At 54.6% G+C, this 22,317-nt stretch overlaps 1 protein-coding gene across 8 annotated transcripts in view; it reads left to right on the forward strand.

The window, feature by feature from the left end:
• Positions 1 to 6,922: 6,922 nt before the first annotated feature.
• FOXP4 (forkhead box P4) overlaps positions 6,923 to 22,317 on the forward strand; it is a 51,111-nt gene continuing 35,716 nt past the window's right edge. For all 8 annotated transcript variants that reach the window (XM_042938710.1, XM_042938714.1, XM_042938713.1 and 5 more), the window contains exon 1: positions 6,923 to 7,015. The gene's annotated coding sequence lies outside the window, so the exon portion shown is untranslated. The remainder of the gene's footprint in view (positions 7,016 to 22,317) is intronic.

A 22,317-nucleotide genomic window follows, 5' to 3' on the forward strand; every position in this document is an offset into this window, starting at 1 on the left:
CAGAAATGCCTGGTATATTGGGGCGCCTGGGTGGCTCAGTTAGTTAAGCATCCAACTTCGGTTCAGGTCATGATCTCGCTGTTCATGGGTTTGTGCTGAGCCTGGAGCCTGCTTTGGAGTGTGTCTCCCTCTCTCTCTTTCTGCCCCCCCCCCCCCCCAACTCACACTCTGTCTTGTCGCGTGCGCTCTCTCTCAAAAATAAATAAACATTAAAAAGAAAAAAAAGGCCTAGCATATAACAGACGCTTCATAGGTGGTAGCTATTCCCAGTGTGAGGCTACCTTGGCTTTGACTTTCCTCCTTCACATCCCATCCCATCTCACCCTCCAGCGTTGATGGCTGAGACCTCAAACCCTAGGCTTTCAAGGTTCTCCTGGGAAGGAACGCTTCCCTTGCTCAGCAGAGTTCTGAAGGCATCCTCATGGACCAGCAGAAGGGGAGCAGGAAGAAGTGTGGAAAAGAATGGAAGCACAGCCTTCTGGGAGGAGGGGTGCCTCTGAGGGTGTGAGAGTGCCACCTTGTCCTACCCCAGCTCCCTTGACGCCCCCAGCCCTGTCCCTCCATCAGTGAAGACACATTTCCTGCCCAAGTTCTACAACCAACCCCCAGCCGATGCCTTCAGGGCACCAACTTGCTCTGCAGTGTATCAGGCTTTTTTTTCTTTAAGCTCTGCTCTAAAGTATCTAATCATAATAAAATGCAATCAACAAGCATTTACTGTGCACGTACTATGCAAAACACACTGTGCTGGGTGCAACAGGAAATTCCAAAATGACTACAATTGTAAGCTGCTGACCTCAGTTTCTTATGTAGTTGGAGAGATGAGGCATAAATGATTAAACAGTTAACAAACAACAGAATGTGTTACAAGTTCTTAGGTGCTTACTGAATAAAAGTTAGCCAACAAGGCATTGTAACAGGAGCGCGGAAGGGGAGAGGGAAGGAGGTGCAAGCCGGACAGGTAATCAAGGAATAACAACCCAGCTCCAATCTACCCAGTGCTGAGACTGAGAAGCCCACGTGACTTACACCATGCCTCCCCACTTCTCTGCCTGATCATGTGTCTCTCCATTCAGCAGCTGAAAAAACCCAGTAACCCCCCACCGGCCCCTCAGCTTTGGGATTTCAGGCTAGAAAGTGACAGAATTGGGATTAAAATCCAAGCGTCTTCACAAGGAAGGAAATCATGGGGCAGCTCCCAAAGGGGATGAAGGGAGAAGGGGTTCTGTCCTCTGAGCCTGCTCCTTGCCTTGTCGCCAGGCACACCCCTTCTTCCGTGAATGGCAGGGTGCCATGCACAGGGGAGGGGAAGGGCAATGGGTGTGCTCCTGGTGTGTGTCCTGCTCTATCCCTCCAGGGAAATCTCTCCACAGAGAAGTCTCATTTGACCCAAAGACACTGTTTTCTAATTGATGGAAAATTGTCCACTGCTTGTCAAGTTATTGTTCATTTCCTGGTCCTTAATGACTGATTTTCCACCAATTAGCCTAGAGTCCCATGCCCGCCACCCTATGGACAAGGCCCAAGTCTCTGAGTCCCTAAAAGTGACTGCAGGGGGCCCTACAAATATCTCCCAGGGCCCAGGCACGCGGCCAGCCTAGCACCAAGCAGGGCAACTGGGTTCCGCCCCCAGTCCTAAGTGCCCTCCACCTCATAGCCCCTTGGGATGGTTCCCCACACAGTGCATGGTCCTCTACTCAGGGCAATATGGTAAACTGATAAAGCTTCCCCCCCCCCCCCCCCAGGGCTAGGAGCCTCCCTTAAGGGGTGTGTGTGTGTGTCTAGAGAGTGTCTTGAGGGTTCCTGGCACAGTTCATTAAGATATCAACCCTTAATGAAATATTTCTTTGTTTAAATCATCATTTATCTTGCGGAACAGAGGCCTTTGTGGCAAAGGAAAAGGCTGCCCCCTTCCATCCCTCCCCCACCTCCACCCAGCACGGACCCGGGGTCTTTCTGAGTCAGAAAGACTGGGAAGCAGGGTGGGGAGGAGCAGCTGGGAAATGAGGAGGGGAGAAGATTCCAGAGTGGAGGAACCACAGGCGGAAAGGGGAACAACTTGATTGAGCAGGAGGCAAAGGAGGAAAGAGAAACAGAAGGCTCTGGGGGTGGGATGGGGGAGGGGAGGTGGACACAGAAGGAAGCCCACTGCAGTGTGACCACAATGGCCAAAGGTTGGAAACAACTCAACTGTCCATCACTGGGAGGCTGGGCAAGGAAACCAGGGCACCTGCTAGAGTGGAATGCTCTCCACCAGCCTTTTCAATGATTGACCTAGAGATACATGTAGCAAACCTAAATTAATCTCCCCAGCATGGAGTTCAGTAATAAACACCAAGAACAAAAAGTAAAAGCAAGGAGCAGAAAGATACCTTCTATTTAAAATTTCATGATACCCAAGCGACACTAAATGATGAATAGTATAAAACTTAATTTGGGAGGGATCCCTCCAACTGCAAGGAAGTGGCTACCTCTGGCAAGGGAAGGATAGAGAAAGACTAAAAGGGATATGGAGAGGTCCTCAATTCTAACAGCAACAACGCTGAAGCTTTTTAGTTGAGCATGAAGAAAGGCACACAAATCAGAAGGACACATCAGCTCAAGTAATTTTCACACAGTGAACAGAACCGTGCCACCAACTCCCAAATCCAAAAAACCCAGAACAGGGGCATCTGGGTGGCTCGGTCAGTGGAGCCTCCGATTCTTGATTTCGGCTCAGGTCATGATCTCACGGTGTGTGGGTTTGAGCCCCGTGATGGGCTCTGTGCTGACAGCTCAGAGCCTGGAGCCTGCTTCAGATTCTGTGTCTCCCTCTCTCTCTGCCCCTCCCCACTCGCACGTGCTCTCTCTCTCTCTCTAATAAACATAAAAAAAAAATAAAAAAAAAAACTCAGAACATGCCCATGCCCAGATCCCCCACCCCCCCACCCCGGAACCCCTTTGTACCCTCTCCCAGTCATGTCCCCTCTCTCCTGAGTTCTAATGTTATCAATCCGACCAATTTTTGAATTTCAGATAAATGGATTCACACTGGCTGCTTTCTCTTACGGCTTGTCTTGTTCTTATGCACAACATTCTGTGCATGAGATTCCTCCACGGTGCTGTGCGTGGCAATGGCTTATTCATTCTCCTTGCCAAGTATTCGCCCGTGTATGAGAATACCCTGATACGTCTACTTATCGCAGTGCTGCTGGGCACATGCTTGTGTACGTCTTCTGGTGAACATGTCTGCATTTTAGGACTGGAGTTGCCGTGTTAGGCTGGAAAGTTTAATTCCGCAATAAGGCTGAGGGAAAAAAAGTTAAGACCCAGTCGGTCAGATGAACGGAAACATCAAGTATCTGGGCCTAGATGTGTTGGGACTGTGGGATTAACGAGAATACTATTTTTGGACACACACCCACCACCACGCAGGAGCGTCAGGCTGGTATGAGGAATGAGCTCACCCACTAGCCCACTTCATCCCCACAACAGGGAGGCAGTGGACCCCGGGGGAGGAGCTTCTGCTTGGGAGCAGGAAGATCTGGGAGCCCACCCCTGTTGCAATACCTCCCAGCTGTGTGGCGTGGGGCAAGTTGCTTGACCTCTCTGAACCTCAAGTCCCTCACTTATAAAATGAGAAGAGCCACCATGTCTGGGGTGATAGAGGTCAAAAGCATGTGAGTCAAGTGGCTGGCATGCAGCCAGCAGCTAGTAAGGATCAACGGCTGTTATATGCATGATGTGCATTTTTGTGAGGTCGGAATTCTGCATTTGTAGGTGAGGAAACTGGGATTTACAAAAGGGAAAGGGAGCATTTGTGGAAAGCTGGATGATTTGCCCGTGCCCTTTCCTGCCAACCACCTAAGGAGCCATTCTCTCAGTGTTGTGGACGAGGAAACTAACGCCCAGACATAACGTAACTTGCCCGGGTTACACTGCTGGCAAAGACAGAGGCTGAAGTTCAACCCAAGGCCGCCTCACACCAGCCCAATCTGAAGCCAGCTCCAGGCTCTGAGCTGTGAGCACAGAGCCCGACGCAGGGCTTGAACCCACGAACCGAACCGTGAGATCATGACCTGAGCCGAGGTCAGCTGCTTAACCGACTGAGCCACCCAGGCGCCCCCAAGGGCTACTCTTTTGAACCTTTTCTCAGAGCTCTTGTACCAGAAGGAAAAGCTTTGAACTGGCTGCTTTGATTTCACGGTGTTAATTCTGTACCTTTTTCTGGTGAGGCCTCGCCTTCCTCACCAAAATGCCCTTTAGGGGAGGATAACACAGGATCTTTGCCTCTCTCGTGTCCCTAATGTGACTCACAGGGTGCTGGAAACTGAGCTGGCCTGGAGATGACCGGTAACCTGAAATGAAAGCCAAAACAACCCAGGGAACTCTGTTGGGGCAAGGGAGCCCGTGTGGGAGGTACAGAGGGCTGCTGCAAGAAAGCCATGTGGAAAGGACTTGTTGGGGCTGAGAGCCAGAAAAGAGGTGGAGAAGCCCACCCCACCTCCCCTCTGCAAAAATCCCTTCTTTTCCATTGAAAGTCCTGAGATGTCACCCCACCCCAAGCCTCTGCAAAAATGATGAGAAGGAGGCCTGAGGGGCACGGCCACTGCCCAGCTGGGCTTACACGAGGGCCTGCCAACCCCACGCCTGGCCCAGACCTGTCCACCCATCCTGACTCCCACCAGAGCTGACTCCCCATGGAAGATAAATTGGATCACGTTATCAAGAGCTTCCTTCCTCCGCAACCGCACTCCTCCTCAGGTAAGACCCGAGCAGTACTGTTCTAGAAGCTTCCGTGAGGTTCTTCCCTGTCCTCATGGAAGCGGCTCCGGTTGGAATCCTGCTTCACCACTTACCAGCTCTGTAAGCCTGGGCAGGTGACTTCATCTTTCCGTGCCTCAGCTTTCTCCTCTGTAAAATGGGCATGACGGCACTATCCACCTCATCAGGTTATTGAGAAGATGACACATGTCTTCTGCCTGGCCTGTGGCAGGACTCGAACGTTTGCTGTGGTTATTGCTACTGCCATGGCTGCGCTGGGAAGGACACTGTGGCGCCCACATGAATGACCCTTAGAACACTCCTTCCAACAATCTCACACCTAGATACCTGATGGTTCCAGCTGGACCTAAATATGCCCATCACGCCCACACAGCAAGGCAAATACATAGGATTCTGGACCTGGACAGGCACCACTAACTTACAACTACTTCTGACTATTTGTACCCAACAGAAGAGGGATGGAATAATTGATGAACAACCCAAAAGGGAGCCTCCTCTCCTGAGATCCTTTTCTTCCAAGCCCCGTTGGAAAGACTTTCTCCTCCGAGAAATCCTTCTCTCCCCAGGCCACAGGACTGACTTACCCTGAGGACCCCCAGCTCACATTCCACAGGGGCCTCAATGTGCCTGCCCTATCTCCACCTGCCTCCTGTGATTTGGACCAGGAGAGCCTTCAAGAACCACCGTCTTCCTGCCCTCCTCCCGCAGCAAGGCCCTCCCTCCCTTGCTCACGGGCACTCCTTGAAGATCTCTGGGGGCGTCCTTCACCTCTCCCCACGCGCAACACGGAGACAGACAGGAGATGTTTGGGGGTGGAAGATTTATTCAGATTTCCACGGGTCTCTGAGCAGAGCGGCTGCTACCAGCAAACCCTTCTGCGTTGGAATTCGGGCCTTTCCCCATCTGGACTCCCCCCACCCCATCCCTGCCCCCACCGAAACCCAACACACGCCACTGCCTCCACCACTGTCTCTCCAGCCCCCCACCCCACCCTTCCAGCCCCCCAGGCAAAGGCTCTGCGCTGAGCTTTGTTTGTAATCTAATTTGCCCGGATAACTGCCTCGACTTTGCACCTCGCTTCTCCCGCGTGTATCCGGCTTTGGGCCCCTTCTTCACCGGTTCGCAGAGCACTTTCTGGGAAATTCCCCTTCCGGAAAGGGAGTCAGCGCTCGCCGGGGGTGAGCGTTCACAAAGCCCAGAAGGAGCCTCCCCGCCTCCCCCACCCCCGGGTCAGAAAGCTCACCTCCAGCCCCCACGCAGTGGCGAGCAGGAAGGAGGCCAGGAAGAACCCGGGCCGACACCGGCCCCGGGCTCCGAGCCCCCGGCCACTCCCCGCGCCGAGCGCAGCCCGCTGGGAACCAATGAACCGTGTGGGAGCAGGGCTCGGCCGTACCTCCAGACTCCAGGGAAAAGCTGGGGTTTGCCAAGCGCGCCACAGGATTCGCGAGGGCAGAGAGGATCCCTGGGGTCTCTCCACCTCCCGCCTTTCTCAGGTCCGCAGTCCCGTGTCTTCTCCCCAAGTCCCCACTTTCCTTCCCCTAAAGTTCGCTCCACGTGGTGTTCTCTCGCCCGCCGCGGCGGCCTGGCCGGGTGAAAGCGGCTGCACCTGCTTTAGGCGAATTATGGTAGCGCTAGAAGTTGGTCTCCCCTCCCTCCGCCGCTCGCTCGCTCCCTCCTCCTCGGCTCTCCGCGCGCTCCCTCCTTCCCCCTCCACCCCGCGTCCCCCGCCCCCTCCCGCCCCGCCCGCGCGCCGCCCGCTCGCAGCCACTCGCAGCCCGGGCTCAGTCGCAGCCCCTCGGAGTCCAGAGCCGGCCGCCCCTGCGGACCGGACAGCGCGGCCCGCGGCCGGGACGGAGCCCCCAGCCCGCGAGGAGGGCGCGGCGCAGGCGGCGGCGGCGCGGCGGGGAGGAGCCCGGGCCGGAACCAGGGCTGGGCCGGGGGCGGGGACGCCGGGGTCCCGGAGCCCCGGAGCCGGAGCGAGCGAACGAGCGTCGCGGGAGGATCGGGAAGGAGGAGCACCGCCGGAGCGAGCCGAGCTGCCCACAAAGTGCGATGCCCCGGCGGGGCTAAGGCGCGCGGCGGCCGGCGCGGCGCGGCGCGGAGGGAGGACGCCCGGGAGCTGCGCGGCGCCGGGCGGCGCGGAGGGGCAGCCCCAGCGGGCGGCGGCGGGCCCGGGCTGCGACCCGAGCGAGCCCCATGCCCCGCGCGGGCTGACGGGCCGGAGCCCGCACGGAGCGGCCGGGCCGGACAGGTAGGTGGCGGGCCGAGCCCGGGGACGCGGGTGGGGGCTGGGCTGGCGACCAGACCAACTCCCTAGCTCGCGCACTCTCTCCCCGCTCACTGGCTCACTTTGTGTTTGCAAACTGCCCGCCGGAGACGCGCCGGGCGCCGGGAGGAGCCGGGCCCAGGCCGGCGCACTTTGTTCCAGCCGGGGCCGGCTGCGGCGCCCTGACCCCGCGCCGCCACCACACCCCGCCCCCGGCCCGGGCCCCCGCGGCCCAGAGCCGCCTTGGGAACAGGTGGGGGCTGCTGCGCGGCGGCGGGAGGTGGGGGCAGCCGGAGGTCGGCTGGGGCGGGGGTGCTGGCTGGAAAGGCTACTGAGGCCCGCCCTTCCCCCCCAGAATCTGGGCCCCGCCCCCTCCCGGCCTGGCCGCTGGGAGTGGGGTGTAAGGGGGCGCGACCCCCCCCCCCCCCGGTCCCCCGACCGAGTCAAACAAAGAGTACTTCCCGGCCCGGACTTTCCAGAGCTGGGGAGGGAAGTGGTAGCGCCAGCTCCCCCAACCCCAGTCTGTCCAGCACTCCCCGAGACGCGCCGGAGGCAGATGGGGGGGGGGGGGGACCTCGGTGGCACCCGCCGCGTCTCCTCGAGTGAGAGGCAGACTTGTTTTTCTTGGGGTCGCACCTTGGAGGCTCCGGGGCCAGTCAACCCCTTTTCTCCATCGCTCGGTCAGCTCGGAGATTGAGCGGAAAACTTCTTGGGGACTTGAGAACGTCTGGAAACGGCCCCCGTGATTTTGTGCGCCTGTGCTGGAGGGCGGGGGACGGACCCGGCAGATACCTTTATTCACCGCATTTAGGGAGAACCACCCCCACCCCCCCCCCCCTCGACCTCACCATGGTGGGGAGAAAGGGAGGATGGCAGCAGGGTTCTTTCCAGGGAAGAGGGTTCCCAAGTGACCAAGCCCAAGCGGGACGACCCCCCCCACGGACGCCTCTCTTTGACCGGCGGTCACCCCGTGGCGCTCTGGCCTCGCGCTCCCCATCAACGCCAAACAAACTAACTTGGAGCTGAGCCCGGGCAAAGCCTGTGGCGCTAGAATGCGGGGCTCCCTGAGCGACCCGGGGTCCCGGCCTCCCCGGCAAAGAACGGTGTGATTTCGCGGGACGCGGATTCTGAGACAGAGGCCCTAACAGCTGCGGATTCCTTCTCTACAATTGGGACACCTCGTGAACACGTCCGCGTCTCACCCAGACTATCTAGGTTGGGGGAAGATGATATGGGCATGCGGCTCCCCTGAGCCTGCAGAGCGACCGGCTCATCCCTTTTGCACCCCCGCTTCTCTTGCCAACCCCCGCCTGGTGGATTTCCTCCCTCACTGGGCGCCTGGGGTTTAAGGCGTCTGGAGATCACCGCGTGCCTCGCACCCTAGCACCGGGTCTCCCTGCGGATTGGCCGCGGAGGCTGGAGCAGGGGTTCAGGTGGGGACCTGAAAGAGCAAACCGGAGTATGAAGCTGTCACGCAGTGGGGGTGGGGGGGTTCCTGAGAAAGCCCAGGAGCGTTTTGGCCAATGCGGGTTTTTACTTGAACTTCAACATCTTTATCCCCCGGCTTAAAGCACCACCTGGATTGTCCCAGGGTGAGCTGTGTTGGGTCTGGGATTAAGGCCCCAGGAGTGAAGCTTGAGGGGCAGCTTGGGGTTGGAGCCAGAGACTGGCCAGGGTGCGCCATCTCCCACGCAGGAAGAAGGGGCAGCCTGCCGTCTATATGGCGTGTAGCTGCTAGAGGGTTTGACCAGTCCCACCGGGCAAACGGAGTGGGTAACCCAGGCTTGAACCCAGAAACTCACTTTCAGCAGAGAACTGGGACTGAACGCTTCCATGCTGAGCATTTCAAGCCCCTGAGTGTCTCTCCTGGTGAGCTAGCGGGTGGTCGCAGGGGCCGGAAGGCAGGGATGGCAGTGTCTCCAATGCCCCCCAGAGAGAGACATTGGCTTCAGACAGCCCCTATCCCAGACAAGCCTCGCATGCTACCCCCGCAGAAAATTGCTTTGGGGATGGGGGAAGTCTGCAGGCTGGCTTTGTTTTGTTTTAAACTTAAGAAACTTTGTCTTGCCGGGGGTTCTGGGGCTCTTCGTCACCTGGCAGGCTGGAGGGAGGGTCCTGAGACTGTTGTAGGCACCTGAACAGCTTGCTTGCTCTGGCTACCTTAGATCTGAGCCTCTCAAAAGCAGGGATGTGCCCTGGGGCTGGGGGGGGGGGGGGGGCGGATTCCCTATGGGGTGTTAACCACTCTTGTCAACGGGGCAAGGTAGCATGGGGAGGAAGCGATGCTGTGGGTGCCCTGTCCCCCAGACATACTCAGGACCCCAATAGGATCTGAATCTCCTCCCAGACCCTCCGGCCACTACCTTACCCTGGTCCCAGCCTTAGCACTAAGTTAGGGGAGACCACAGGAACCTTCTTCTTTGGCACTAAGCCGTTGGGTCTCTGGGTGGGGTTTTCTATCCTTCTTCCAATCCTGGGCAGGTTTCCCAGGACTTATAGAATTGGGGAACCACTGAGTCCTGGGGAGAGAAAGGTCTGACACCAGTGCTGGGGTATGCCAGGGGTAGGGGCAGGTTGGGCTCAACTTGTGACAGCCCCTGTCCCTTTGTGGGGGTGCCCTTCTCACACCTACACACCAACACCCCCACCCCCTTTCCTCCGCCTTTGGCCAGAAACTTCCTTTCTGGCTGCCGGCAGGTAGGTCCCTTCTTGCCAGGAATGTGCATATCCTGCTGGGCCCCTACTCCAAACACACCTCTTCCTTAGGGGGAAGAAAGCCAGAGGACGTGGGGGTGGGGGGCTTCCTTCGATGCAGTAATACCCTAAGTGTTTGCTGAGCCCCCCTACTCTGTCCGGCAGGTCCCAGGCTGGGCACTAGAGTGCCCAAGCCGTGAAGGCTGGGGTCTGCTCTCTGATCCTCATATTGTCAGGGTAGGACAGACAGGTAAGATATCACATCAGGGAGAGGAGAGTGGGAGCAGGGTGTCTGTTTCAGAGGAGAGGTGTGAGACGTGAGGGGAAGGAGGGGTCATTTCCTCAAGAAGACTTCCCTGCTCCGCCAGCGGCCCGGTCTGGCAATGGCTGCACCCGCCTTTCCTACATCCTAACCCTTCACTACACCACCCCACCGCCTTGGTGGTTTGCTTGTCTCTCCAGCTGAAATCCAGGCCCCTCCACGCCTATCCTGAGCACAGTGTCTTTACTTTCCTACTAGCCTCAACTGTGCAAAATACTAATTTCTTCTACCCAAGGAGCTCCACGCCATGTAACTCTCCCAGCTTCCCTAGACCAAGGCCAGGCAGATGCCACTTTTGACAGGATTCCATTGGCTGAAATGGTTTCCTTGGACTTGGTTCCAGAACTCTGGATCCCAGGGCAAGGAACTCAGGGCCTGCCCAGGGCAGACCATGGGTCAGAGTGGAAAAGGCTTTGGAACTGGCCAGCAGTGACGGGACTCTGGGGAACTCAATTAAGCTCTTGGAACCTCAGTTTGCTTATGTGTAAAGTGGGTCAATAATATCCACCTTAGAGGATCCTTTTGGGAGTCGAACGGGAGAGTGTATGTAAAGTCTGTACCACGGTGCCTGGCACATGGTAGCGCTGACCAACGGTGACTTTTATCATTAGATTCCCAGCACCGCCAGCCTGCACAGCGGACAGCATGTTGGAATTGCTTGAGTTTTAACCTCCATCTCATGGGCTGGGAAAATGAAGCCCAGAGAGAAGAAGCAACTTGTCTGATGTTCCACAGCGAGTTAGTGGTGAAGCTGGCAATAAAATATGGGGCTCCCAACTCCTGGTGCAGCCAGTACAGCTTGGGGCTCTGCCGTGGGGAAGGGAGAAAGGAGGGGATGCGGAGGGCCTGTCAACTCCCCCCTCACTCCTTTACAAACTCAGGCCTGGGCCGCCCCTCTCCCCTCCGGTGACAAGGCTATGTTCTCTTCTCCTGCCTTCCCTTTAAGCGGGGAGGGTCTAGGTTCAGAATCTGGCATTTCCCACCCACACACAACCCCGGAACAGTCCAGTCATACATTACCCCCCACCCCCCACCATGCCCTTTTAAGGTGCTCATAGAGACAAATAAGAAACGGGAGGGAGAATTCCCCTGGGGTGTAGAGGAGGAAAAATGGCTGGCACCAGGAGACTTCTGGGGCTTGGAACCCTAGCCTACACAGTCTTCTGGAAGGCAAGTTTGGCCACCCATCTGAGATCAATTTGGGACCTACTATGGATGGATCATCTCAAAGAAGCAAAAAGAAACTTCAACTTAAAGCTTCTGGCTTTTTGCACTGCCTTACTGGATTGTCCATGGGAACGCATACCTTCTTTACCCATTGCCAGTCCCACCTTGCCAGGATCACAGCAGGAAGGAACCCTGTGACTCCAAACCTTGTGGCTGCCGATGCAGTGGTCTGGGCAGGTCCCTCAGGAGTCTGAGCTCGGGGCATGCCTGCCTGAGCTAGAAATCTAGAGCTCCCAGCACAGAAAGTGCGCATGTAGACAGGGCCATGGGATGTTGGGCTGTGAGACCAAGCATCCTGTGCCTTGAGGGGGCCATCCAGGCCTGGGTCTCGTGGAGGCCTTCCTTCCCTCGATCCTTGTCCCAAATCTCCTCCTTTCCGGGCCTTTGCCAGGCTGTCCCTCAGTCCAGGGCCTCCCAACACCTTCTCCCCACCCTGACCAGAACCATGCAGCCTGGGCCCAGAATCTCAGTAGCTCTGCTGACCTCACCGGTCATCCTGTGCCCATCCTCTGCCCAGCTGGAGCCTCTAGAGCTGGGACCTGAGGGCCATTGGGCTCACTGGTGGTACTGGACAGAGGTAAATAATGTTTTCTCTCCCACTCAGAACTGATTCCAGTGGCACCTGACCTGGGCTGCCGGGCAAATGGGGGTGAGACGGTGGGTTTTCCTCAGACAGTAAGAGTGGAGTGGGTAGAATAGCGATTCTCTGGCATTTGTTCAAGGTAGGTGGAAGTTACCTAGAATTCTCACTGACAGCAAAGGAGGGACAAATGATGGTGACTAAGAAGGCAGGTGACTCAGGGAGTCCTGGTCTCCACTCCACAAACATTGTGGAGCACTTACTGTGTGCAGTGGCAAGCAAGAGGGCCGAGGGGAAGAGGTTTAATTAGAGGTGACTCGGTCCGTGGCAACTTGGAAAATCAGAAATGGAGCAGGTGCCCCAGGGCTGATCTTGCAGATAGGGACTGTTGTGCTCTGGCCCTGATGCCCCCCAGGGGCAGCCGGCTGCCTGCATTGGCCTGGGAGAGCCCTCAGGAGGGCTGCACTGTGTGAAGGGGAACTGGAGTGGGGGTGGGTGGGAGAGGGGGGCGCCCATTCTTATTTCCTCAACCCAGTGAGCTCCCTCCGATTGGGTCCCCCAGCTCTGGAGCCCACCCTTCCGGGAGACGGAGGCTGAAAGAAAGTGGTCCAAAAAAAGGGTAGCAGTGTACTTCCTCCTTTCCTTCAAAAGTGCCCTGGGCAGATGTGCATTCGCACCCTGCAAGGAAGGGTGTGCGCAAATCTGGGGAGAGATTTGGGGGAGAGGTTGAATGGCAGGATTTGTGGGACACCCAGGGAGTGGCTGCAGCTGTAAGCACTTAGGGAGCAAAGCCGGAGCGCTGGAGAAGCTCCCTATCTTCTCAAGGCTTCCACACCACTGGATCAGAGCAGGAGGCGCTTGGGAAGGTGGGGTCTTGTTAAGGATGTAGAGTTGGTCCTCTTGGGAGAATCCCTCCTTTAGGAAGCCTCCAGGATATCCGCCCCACCCCCCACAACCCCTGAGAGCCAGGGCTACTGGTCTCCCCGCCCCAGCTCAGCACGCTTGCTTTGGGTTGCTTGCCTCCCCAGCCTTTTCCTGAGCTTCTGCGAGCGCATCAGTGCAAGTTGCAGGAAGCTCCTTAATCTCTTAGACCTGAGCTCGGAGATGCAGCATGGAGAAAGAGCCTGGGGCACGGGGCCCACTCCACCCAGGGCCTGGGGGTCTAGGGAACGTTGGGAGGGGGGCTGCTTGTCTTTTAGCCACTGGGAGGGCGGCCTGTGCCCGTGTGCTGCACTCTACTCTCTTGGCGATTGACTTCGCAGGTCTGGGTGATAAACAAGGTCTGGATTCACCAGTCGTCACACTGCTACCAGTTTCCTAATTCTAAGACCTTAGGCATGGCCAACTTCTCTCTGGGCCTCGGCTTTCCTAACTGCACAGAGGACGAGGGATCGATCACCTGTGGGCTCCTCTCCCGGGCCTCTGCAGGCCGAAACTGCGGGTTGGGCATCGGGCAGAGAAGAGACTGGAAGGTCTCAGTGCACTCCCCCTTTGTTCCCGCGCCCGGAGCCTACTGCCTCTGCCACTCTTTCCCAAAAGGGGCGCTGTGGAACATGGGGCAGGCGACCCGAGGCCCAGCCAGGTCTCCTCCTTCCCAATTAGTCAGTGGAGCCTGATTAAAAGGGGGTGCTGCCCGCCCCCCCTCCTGCCCGATCTCCATCGACGAGATTTCCCTTCATCAGAATCTCACATCCTCCAGAAATTAATTTGATGCCTCTTGTTATCAATTAATTGAATCTCGTTGGGAGAGAGAGCTCAGCAAGGCAGGCTGCAGCTTGGCCCTTGTATGCCGCCGTTCTGCCCTCCCCCTCACATCAGGACAGCCTCCCCCCCCCCCCCATTTCTCTGTTTCTGCCTTGCTTTTATTCCACTTATTTTCTAAAACCACCGCTGGGAACCCTTTTGCCCAGTTTGGCTTGGATGGTACCCACGGACTGGACACTCCCTGGGCTTCACCCTTTCTGAGCTGGGGAGGGGGATAGGTCCTCTCTCCTGGGCCCTGTTCCACCCCTCCTTAAATCAACAAAACCTCACCCTTTGGGAATTTGGCCCTGACCCTGACCCTGACCCTGTGCACTCCGGGGGCTGCTGGTGAGAAACTTGGAGAGGAGGACTGGGGGAGGGAGAACTAGGGACAGACTCCAAGGAGCCTCTCCCACTAGACACCCACACCCTAGATGGGGGAGGGGACACTGGAGGACCAGGCTAGGGACATGTCAGCCATCAGGATTTTGTTCATTCATCTTTTTTTAGAAGAGGCAGTTAGGAGCTATTGCCCCTGCTAGAGCCGATCACTGTAGGGGGCGAGGGCACAGATGTGTGCTACCTCCTGGCTGCCCAAGAGCTGAGGCAGGCATCTGAAGGAACAAGAAGGTAAATGGAAGATGAAGGAGGAAGGTTCTAGAAGACATCCTGATCTGGGAGGGGGCTGTGGCAGGTACAGGGTACAACTAAGTGGTCACCAGACCCTGACTGAGGAGCCGGGCCTTGCCATTTCACATACTTTCTTGTTCTGATCCTCATAACACCCCTGAGAGATCCTCTAGGCAGTGATACACGTTACTCTCAATTGGCGAGTGAGGGACCCGGGGCTAGAGTGGAAATGTAACTTGCCCAGGGCCACATAGTTACCTGGAACCTGCCTGTCTGGAATGCTGGCCACAAGGGCCGAGGTCACAAATTGACTAACTTTACCCCTATGAGTTTTTTGTTGGCCCACACAAAGTTTATTACAATGGCACATTTCACATAAATATCCCCACTTTAGCCTCTTTTGAAAAACCAGAACCCTGTCAACAGTCAGCCTGCATTTCTGGGTGTGGTAAGGACAGACTGGGATTGAGTGCCCTGCACTTCTCACCTGCCCTCCTAGGTGACCAGCCTTGCCCCTGAGGGCATTTTGGTTAGTAGTTCTGTCTTGGAGATTTCACCTGTCTTCAGTATTCTTCGAGGAAGAGCTGGGGGAAGGGGGGTGGTCTCCGAGACTCTGCAAGCTCTCTACTAGAGCTCAGAGAAGACCTTTAAGGACACCCTGACCCCAATCGAATTCCCACACACCTGTTAAAAACGGATGGTGGGGGGCAATTGTCCTGTTTTCTACCATGGCAGGAATTATAGGGTCTTGTGTCTCCAGGAGCCTGTTTGAAGCTAAAACCAGCCCATCCCTGCCCAGGTGAGCCTGTCTGTGAAAGTCATCATCACCCTCTTCCCTGTCCCCCAAACTTATTTACTTTTTGTTGGGGAGAGGGGAGACTCTCTTCCAAGAATGGAATCTCAGGTGGGGACTAGAGAAGAACTACACATAAGTCACCTTTCTGGAACTCATTTGGAACAGGGAAAGAGGTGAGGAAGGATGCTGAATCTTATGTATTCGGATGTGGCTGTGTTTTAGATGCCCCTTGAGTTGGTACCCAAGATCCCTGTAAATGCCACACCTAAATATCGTGAGGGGAGACAGAGAGAGGGCCCAGGGCCTGTCAGGGACAGGTTAGGCCTAAAGCAGTCAAGGCCCCAGGAAGGGCCAGACCAGTGATCTGTCCCAGGCTGGCCAGAGCCCCTCCTTTGCTCACGGGAGCCCCCTGGTGCCAAGGGCACTACCAGAACCAGGCTCCAGATGGCCACTCAGGCCCTGGATGAGTCGCCCCCACCCCTTCACCAGCAGGCCCCCCCACGTAAGACGTCACTATTTAATTAGCCATCTCTGATTAACCAAACTTGGCATTCGGCTTCTCTTGCCCTCATCTTTCCCAGCTCCGAATCAATGGCTTTGATATGCTAATTAGGGAGTAATTTAATTTCAAAAGGCCGCAATTAACAAGGGTGTTGTGGACATGCTGTAGTTAAGCGGAGTAATCTAATTTGCATTAGTAACAAGCAGGGACTAATTAGAAGCTTAATTAGACACTTAGATGGCTCTTATGTTTACTTTCTTAATGAGATGGAGTGGGATCTTTGGTTCTCTTTCTTTTTTCTTTCTTTCTTCCTTTTTTTTTTTTCATTGTTAATTCTTCCTCTTGGTCTGGTTGTAGAAAGGAGTGCTGAGGGAGGCCACCTTGCTAGGGCCTGGTGGAAGCATTTTAGGGCCAGAGCCAGGGGAGAAAGTCCACTGTGCAGGGGTGGGTGGGTGGCAGTGGTGAGGAAAGGTTCACATCCCAGGGAGGTTGCAGAGTGACTGCCCCAAGCGAGGCTTGCGGCTTCTGAGGTGGGAGTCAGGAGAAGAGCACTGGTTTGGGAGTCAGAAGAGCTGTAGGGTTTCAGTTTGGCTCAGACTTCTAGCAGCCAGGTGACCTCGTCAAGTCACTAGGCATCTTCAAAGAATGGTTCCTTCGTCCGTCAAATGCATGCCAGATTGTATGAAGAGGGGAGATGACAGGGGTGTGGGAAAGGGCTTCCAAGGACTCTGTGAGTGGAATGGTTGTTATTAAAATAAAATAGAGTCACAAATTGTGTGCCCAGGCTTCACTTCCTTGTGACTCAGCTTAGAAGTCACCTCCCACCAGAGGAGCCTTCCCAGAGTATCCCCATTCCCTCCAGGCACCCATAGCCAGCCCGCCCATCCCCCCACCCCCACCCCCCACCCCCCCCCCCCCCCCCCCCCCCCCCGTGTCAATTTAACATAACATTTGTAAAGTTGTGTGTTGTATAGAGCAGAGGTTCTCAACCCTGGCTGCAGTTGAAGTTTAGAATACTTGGAAAAGATTTTAAAATTATCCACGCCTGGGTCCCACACCCCAGAGTCCAATTTAATTGATCCAGGGTGGAGCCTAGGTACTGTTTTTGTTTTGTTGTTGTTGTTTTAACACCCTGTTTGCCTGCATGTCTCCCTTTCTCCTCCACCAACTGGTAAGCCCCCCAAAAGCAAGGGCTGTGCTTTCTTCCCTCCATATGCCCAGACCCCCCTGTGTTCAGAGGGCCACCAGCCAGCTGTACCCTGTAAACTCACCCAGACTTGACAGTGTTGCATTTTGAGAACTTTATACAGGATCTGAGAGTCTTCTGGAGACAGACCTGAGGAAAATGGAGGGAAAATGCTGAAAAGGTGAGGGGCTTATAAGTCCTCCAGGATATGGGTGCATTGCTGAAGGGAGGATAAAATTGGTACCAAGTTTTTGGACATCAAGTGGGGAACAAATGCATTAACAGCCTTAAAAAGAGGCAGTTCTACCTAAACATGTATTGTAAACAAATAGTTAGAAATGTAGAGTATTCCGTTCACAGAAGGGTGTTTATTGCAGAGTCATAGTAAAAAAAAAAAAAATTGGTAACGGTCTAGATATCCAACTCTGGGCGATTGGCTAACTAAGTTCTGGAACACGCAGCCCATTCGAGCAACTATGTGGCCACTAAAAACTGTTGCTTAAAATATTTGATGTCATGTGGAAATGGTTATGATAGTAAGTGGTGAGTGGAAAAATAGGAAAATTCAAACCATGTACAGATTATGACCCCAATTTCACTTTTTAAATGTTTATATGCCAAAGAGGGTGAACACGAAGAGAAGGGGTAGATCCCAAAAGGCCAGCTCCCTGGGTGGCAGAATTATGGGTATGACTTTTTTTTCTTTGTACTTTTTTTTTCCCCCCTCTTCAAAATTTTCTACCAAATTGTTACTTTTACGATTGGGAAATAAAGTTATTTGAAACTCGGAGAACTTGGAACAGCCCAGGATGGCAGCTCACCTTCCAAATCACAGAGGCTCGTTGCCGCCTTTTAGAGAGGCATGTCCTCACCCTGCCACCTGCACGAAGCTCCTCGGGCCCTGAAGTTTTGTGCTGAGAGGTTGAATGGTCGCTAACATTGGGGCAGGTGGCTGCTAGTGTGTCATTTAGGGAGAGTCGCGAAGGACAGGCAGGACATGGGCTTGGAGAGGGGTTAAGCTTTTTCTGGAACCCAGGAGAGCCCCCATCTTCTTGGGGGGAATTGGCTTAGTCAGAAAGCCAGGCAGTGATGAGACTCACATCATCCTTCTCTGGTTTGGGGACCCATTTTGGAACTATAGAGACATTCTCACCCATGGGCCCTACCTCACTTTCCTCAAATGCTGAACCAAGAGCTGTGGTAAGGGGATGGGCTCATAATCCATAGCCCACTCAGAGTTGAGTTGTAGCAGGTCCTTCTGGGCCCCCATAATTATACTAACTACCCTTCTCTGAATGCCTTCTTCCTGCGGTGTATTTTATTTGATATCACAGCAACCCTGAAAGGAAGGCTTATTGGTATTAGCCCCAAATCAGGAAACCAAGGCTCAGACTGGTGACCTCACTGCTCAGTGCTCTCATTACAAAGATAATAAGAGACGAGAAAAGGGCCAGCAGGTAGGATGGCAAATGAGTGGCTAGCAAAGGAGGGCCAAGGCCAAAGGTGGCTGCCGCCTGAACGAACCCTCAGCTCTTCCGGTAGCCTGAGCCAGTAGGCCTTGGGGGCCTGAGCTGAATGAGGGAGGGAGATCCCGGGGCCTTTGGATGACAAATTGGGAAGGCATCCTTCAGTTACTTGTAAGGTCAGTGCTTATTGCTCTGAAAAGCCCTCTGCTTTATGTCCCTGACACAAGTAAGATCTGATAGTAGGACAGCTAGAAAAAAAGGCAAAGAGAGAAGGAAATATAAGCTGTCTTCATGCTCTGTTCCCTGTGGTACCCACGTCTTTTTATGTAATCTAGCAGTATGTCCATTTCAAGGACTTGTAGCTCTGGAGAAGTCTGAAACTGGCAACCTCTCTTATAAAAGAAGGGCCTTTGCATATGCTGTTTCCCCTGCATTCAGTGTACACTTCGCCTGGCCAACACCTACTCATCTCTCATTTCTGAGCATAAATGCCATTTCCTTAAAAAGAAGGCCTTCCTTGCGCCGCCCCCGCCCCGTTTAAATTAGATTCCCCTGTTTATTCCCTGTACTCAGCATTTGATAGAACCTACTTTATTTGAGCCTATCTATTTATTTGCGTCCTTATTTATCATCTGCCTCCCCTCAACGGAACCATAAGCCCCAGCATAGAAGGTCTGCATATTCAGAGCATGGCACGCTGTAGGCGTTTACCTATATGTGGAACCAGTGAACGGATGGAGGGTCATTGCTGGTGAAATACGCCCCAGGCCATCCACTGGAAGAGAGAGAAGAAGAACTCCGTTCATGGCCAAAACTCTACTAGTGGCTAAATGTTCAAAATGACAAATGCCTGGGGCCCCTGGGTGGCCCAGTTGGTTAAGGGTCCGACTCTTGATTTTGGCTCAGGTCATGATCTCATGCTCTCTCTCAAAATAAATTTAAAAATTAAAAAAACAAAAGAAGGGGAAATTCTGGGAAAAAAAAAGACAAATGCTAGATTTACCTAGTAAAAAGGGGTGCGGGGAGTAGGACCCCCGTTATTACAAGTTGCCCTCGAAGCATCTAGGACACTATGCTGGCCACTACTGTACTGGCTTGTTCAAGATTTTTTATTTTTTATTTTTTAAAAACTGTTTTTTAACATTTATTTATTTTTGAGAGAGCGTGAGCAGGGGAGGGGAAGAGAGGGAGACACAGAATCTGAAGCAGGCTCCAGGCGCTGAGCTGTCAGCACAGAGCCCGACGTGGGGCTTGAACCCACGAACCATGAGATCATGACCTGAGCCGAAGTCGGGCGACTGAGCCACCCAGGCACCCCTTGTTCAAGATTTTTAAACCTGCAAAGGGCAGGGACCAAATTCCAGGTTCCTTCCTGAAAAATAGATCCTCACTGTTTGTCTTCTTTTATTTTATTTTTTTTAAAGTAAGCTCTTTACCCATTGTGGGGCTCGAACTCACCACCCTGAGATCAAGAGTCACATGCTCCACCAACTGAGCCAGCCAGGTGCTGCCCTCAGTGTCTGTCTTAAGCAGGCACTAAATCCCTATTGAATGAATAAATGGCCTTGGAGATGGATCATCTCATTTTGGCCACCAGGCAGCTCATAAACTAAAGTCAGTGGCCATAATCCGGGACACCTGTCGTCTTGGATGAGCGGCCTCAACATTTAAGTGGAAACTTTTTAGAAATGAAAATTCTCAGGCTGGGTCCCAACCTACTGAATCAGAAACTCTGGGCCTGTGGCCCAGTAATCTGTGTTCTAACAAGCCCACCAAGGTAATTCTGATGCATTCAAGTTTGAGATCCTCTGGCTTAAGGTTTTGGTCCATTCGTTCTCCCTTTCTACTACCCAGTGACATTGTATTTTAAGAAGCTTCATCCGCCTTTTATTGCAATCTGCTTCCTGACCTTCCTTGGAAGCTGATAGGGGTGTACATTGTAAATAGATAGCTGCATCTAGTCTAGTTTTCCCCGTTATACAGAGGAGAAAAGAGGGGAATGAACTTGGCTCAAGTCACACAGCAAGTTGGTGATACAGACCTGGGGCTAAGATGCCGGGTTTCCCAACTTCCAGTCTCAGGCTTTCAGCTGTCTCTCCGCCTAGGTTATGGGTTTGCGGAGCGCTGGAAACCGTGTGTACTTATTTCATCTCAAACCGCCACCATTGCTATGGGTACAGGTTACCTGTGGTCACGCCCCCACCGGCTTTGCTCGGATTAAAGCTAGGAGTGCCTCCTCGGGCTGTCCAGCTGCGCGCATGCACGTGTGCGCTGGGGTCTGCCCCGCCCCCTTCCCTCCTCCCTCCCTCGCGGGTAAACTCCGGGCATCCATCAGTCTGTTAATTGCACTAATTAGAGATCGCGGAGGTGTTAATTGGAAAACCCTGGTATTGTGCCTGTTTGGGGAAGAAAACGTCAATAAAAATTAATTGATGAGTTGGCAGGGCGGGCGGCGCGGGTTCACGGCGAGGCACAGGGTGTCGTGGCAAATGTTACCGCTCAGATTAAGCGATTGTTAATTAAAAAGCTACGGTAATTAATACTCCCTTCACCATATGTGCCCGCGGGAAAGGCACAAAGGTTTCTCCGCGTGTGGGGCTCCCCGTCCCTCTTCGTCTCACCCCAAAACACCCTAGTCCTTGGGTTCTCCTTTTAGCCGCAAGGTGGGTAGAACTCGTCACTTCCGGCCTGGGAGGGGACAAGGCGGACCAGAAAAGTTACAAGGAGGCCTCCCTTGTTAAGTGCCCCCTGGGGTTCTTCGAAGGGCCACGAGCCTCAGGGGAAGTGGGAGCCCCCAGGGGCCCGCTGCCTCCCCCAGAGAGGAAGAGAAGGCTGCGGCTTTGACCCAGCTTCCTTCCTTCCGACAATGTCTGCGGGAGCTTCGGGGCCTGGCCCCAGGCTGAGGTGCCCGGGTTCCCCAAGGGGTTCCCTGAGAGAAAGGAGACAGGGAGCTGCCTAAGGGCGGGACTAGAGAACCAGAGAGAAATCCTAGGCCACATAAAACAACCCAGCCTGAGTCGCTTTCCCCTGCCCCCAACACGTGGTAGAAGAGGGGTCAGGGAAGGCGGAGGGTGGGGGATGAGGGCCCCATGTTTAGCGAATCCTAGAAAGATCTAATTTCCCCCTTACTTGCTGTGCGAAGGAAGAAAGACCAAACCAGTGACTTGGGCAAGGGGCAGTGACTTGCCCAAGGTCACAGAGCTGGCCCTTGAAACCAGATGGTCTCCTTCCCAGAGCTTCTCTCCTCATCTGCAGGTGTCTGCTGCTCTTTGCTGAGGAAACAGGTGACTGGGGGAGGAGTGTGTGGAGAGAGAGGGAAGGGCCAGAGTGAAAAAAGGAGGGGGCCCCCCACCCCATTACCAGAGGAGGAAGCTCAGGTCGACGTTGGGTGGAGCCCTTCTTTGGGCGAGGGACCACAGCTGTAATTCAAATGGACCCTTGGTGGCTCCCACCGGCCCTAGAACACTGTGGCTTCAGGTGCACCTGCTGGAAGAGGGAGTTTTACTCCTGGAGCTTCAAAGTTAGATAAGACCTTCAAGACCACCTCTCCATGCAGAGAGGGGGAAATTGAGCCCCAAAGGAGGAGGAAGGCAAAGGATTCACAGCTGGTTGTGGCTGAGCCCAGGCCCCTGCCTTCTCCTTAGCCAGAGTCCGGGCTCTCTGGGCATTGCTGTAAAGGCCTGCGTCTGCACCCTGTGCCTGGCTGTCTGGCCCTCTGAGCCTGCTCACCCACCGTGCAGGGAACACCCCAGTGCTGTTGGAATGCCCAGCGGAGAGATGGGCAGGAGGCATGAGGCTGCTGGTGTGCTCATCTTCAGAGGGCAGGGTTGTCCCAGGGTAGAGGAGGTAAGGTTGCGGAGATACAGGGAACACGTGCAGGTTTGGGTGTATGTTGGTGGGCGGGTGGGAGCATGGAAGGAGGTGAAAGCCCCGGGAGAGGGCAGAGCGTGCCACATGGGAATTAATGCCATTCATACACCCTGCGGAAATGACTTTTCAAATGCATATAATCTCAAGCATGCAAATGAGAGGCTTGCTTCACCCTGTTTAATATGAATGATCGGCCCCTGAATAGCTATTATTACACGCCACATTGCAGCAATTATGTTGTTCACTGGGTGTCGCTCTGTTACCCACCCTC

This window comes from Panthera leo, chromosome B2 (assembly GCF_018350215.1).
Source record: "Panthera leo isolate Ple1 chromosome B2, P.leo_Ple1_pat1.1, whole genome shotgun sequence".
Classification (NCBI taxonomy): Eukaryota; Metazoa; Chordata; class Mammalia; order Carnivora; family Felidae; genus Panthera; species Panthera leo.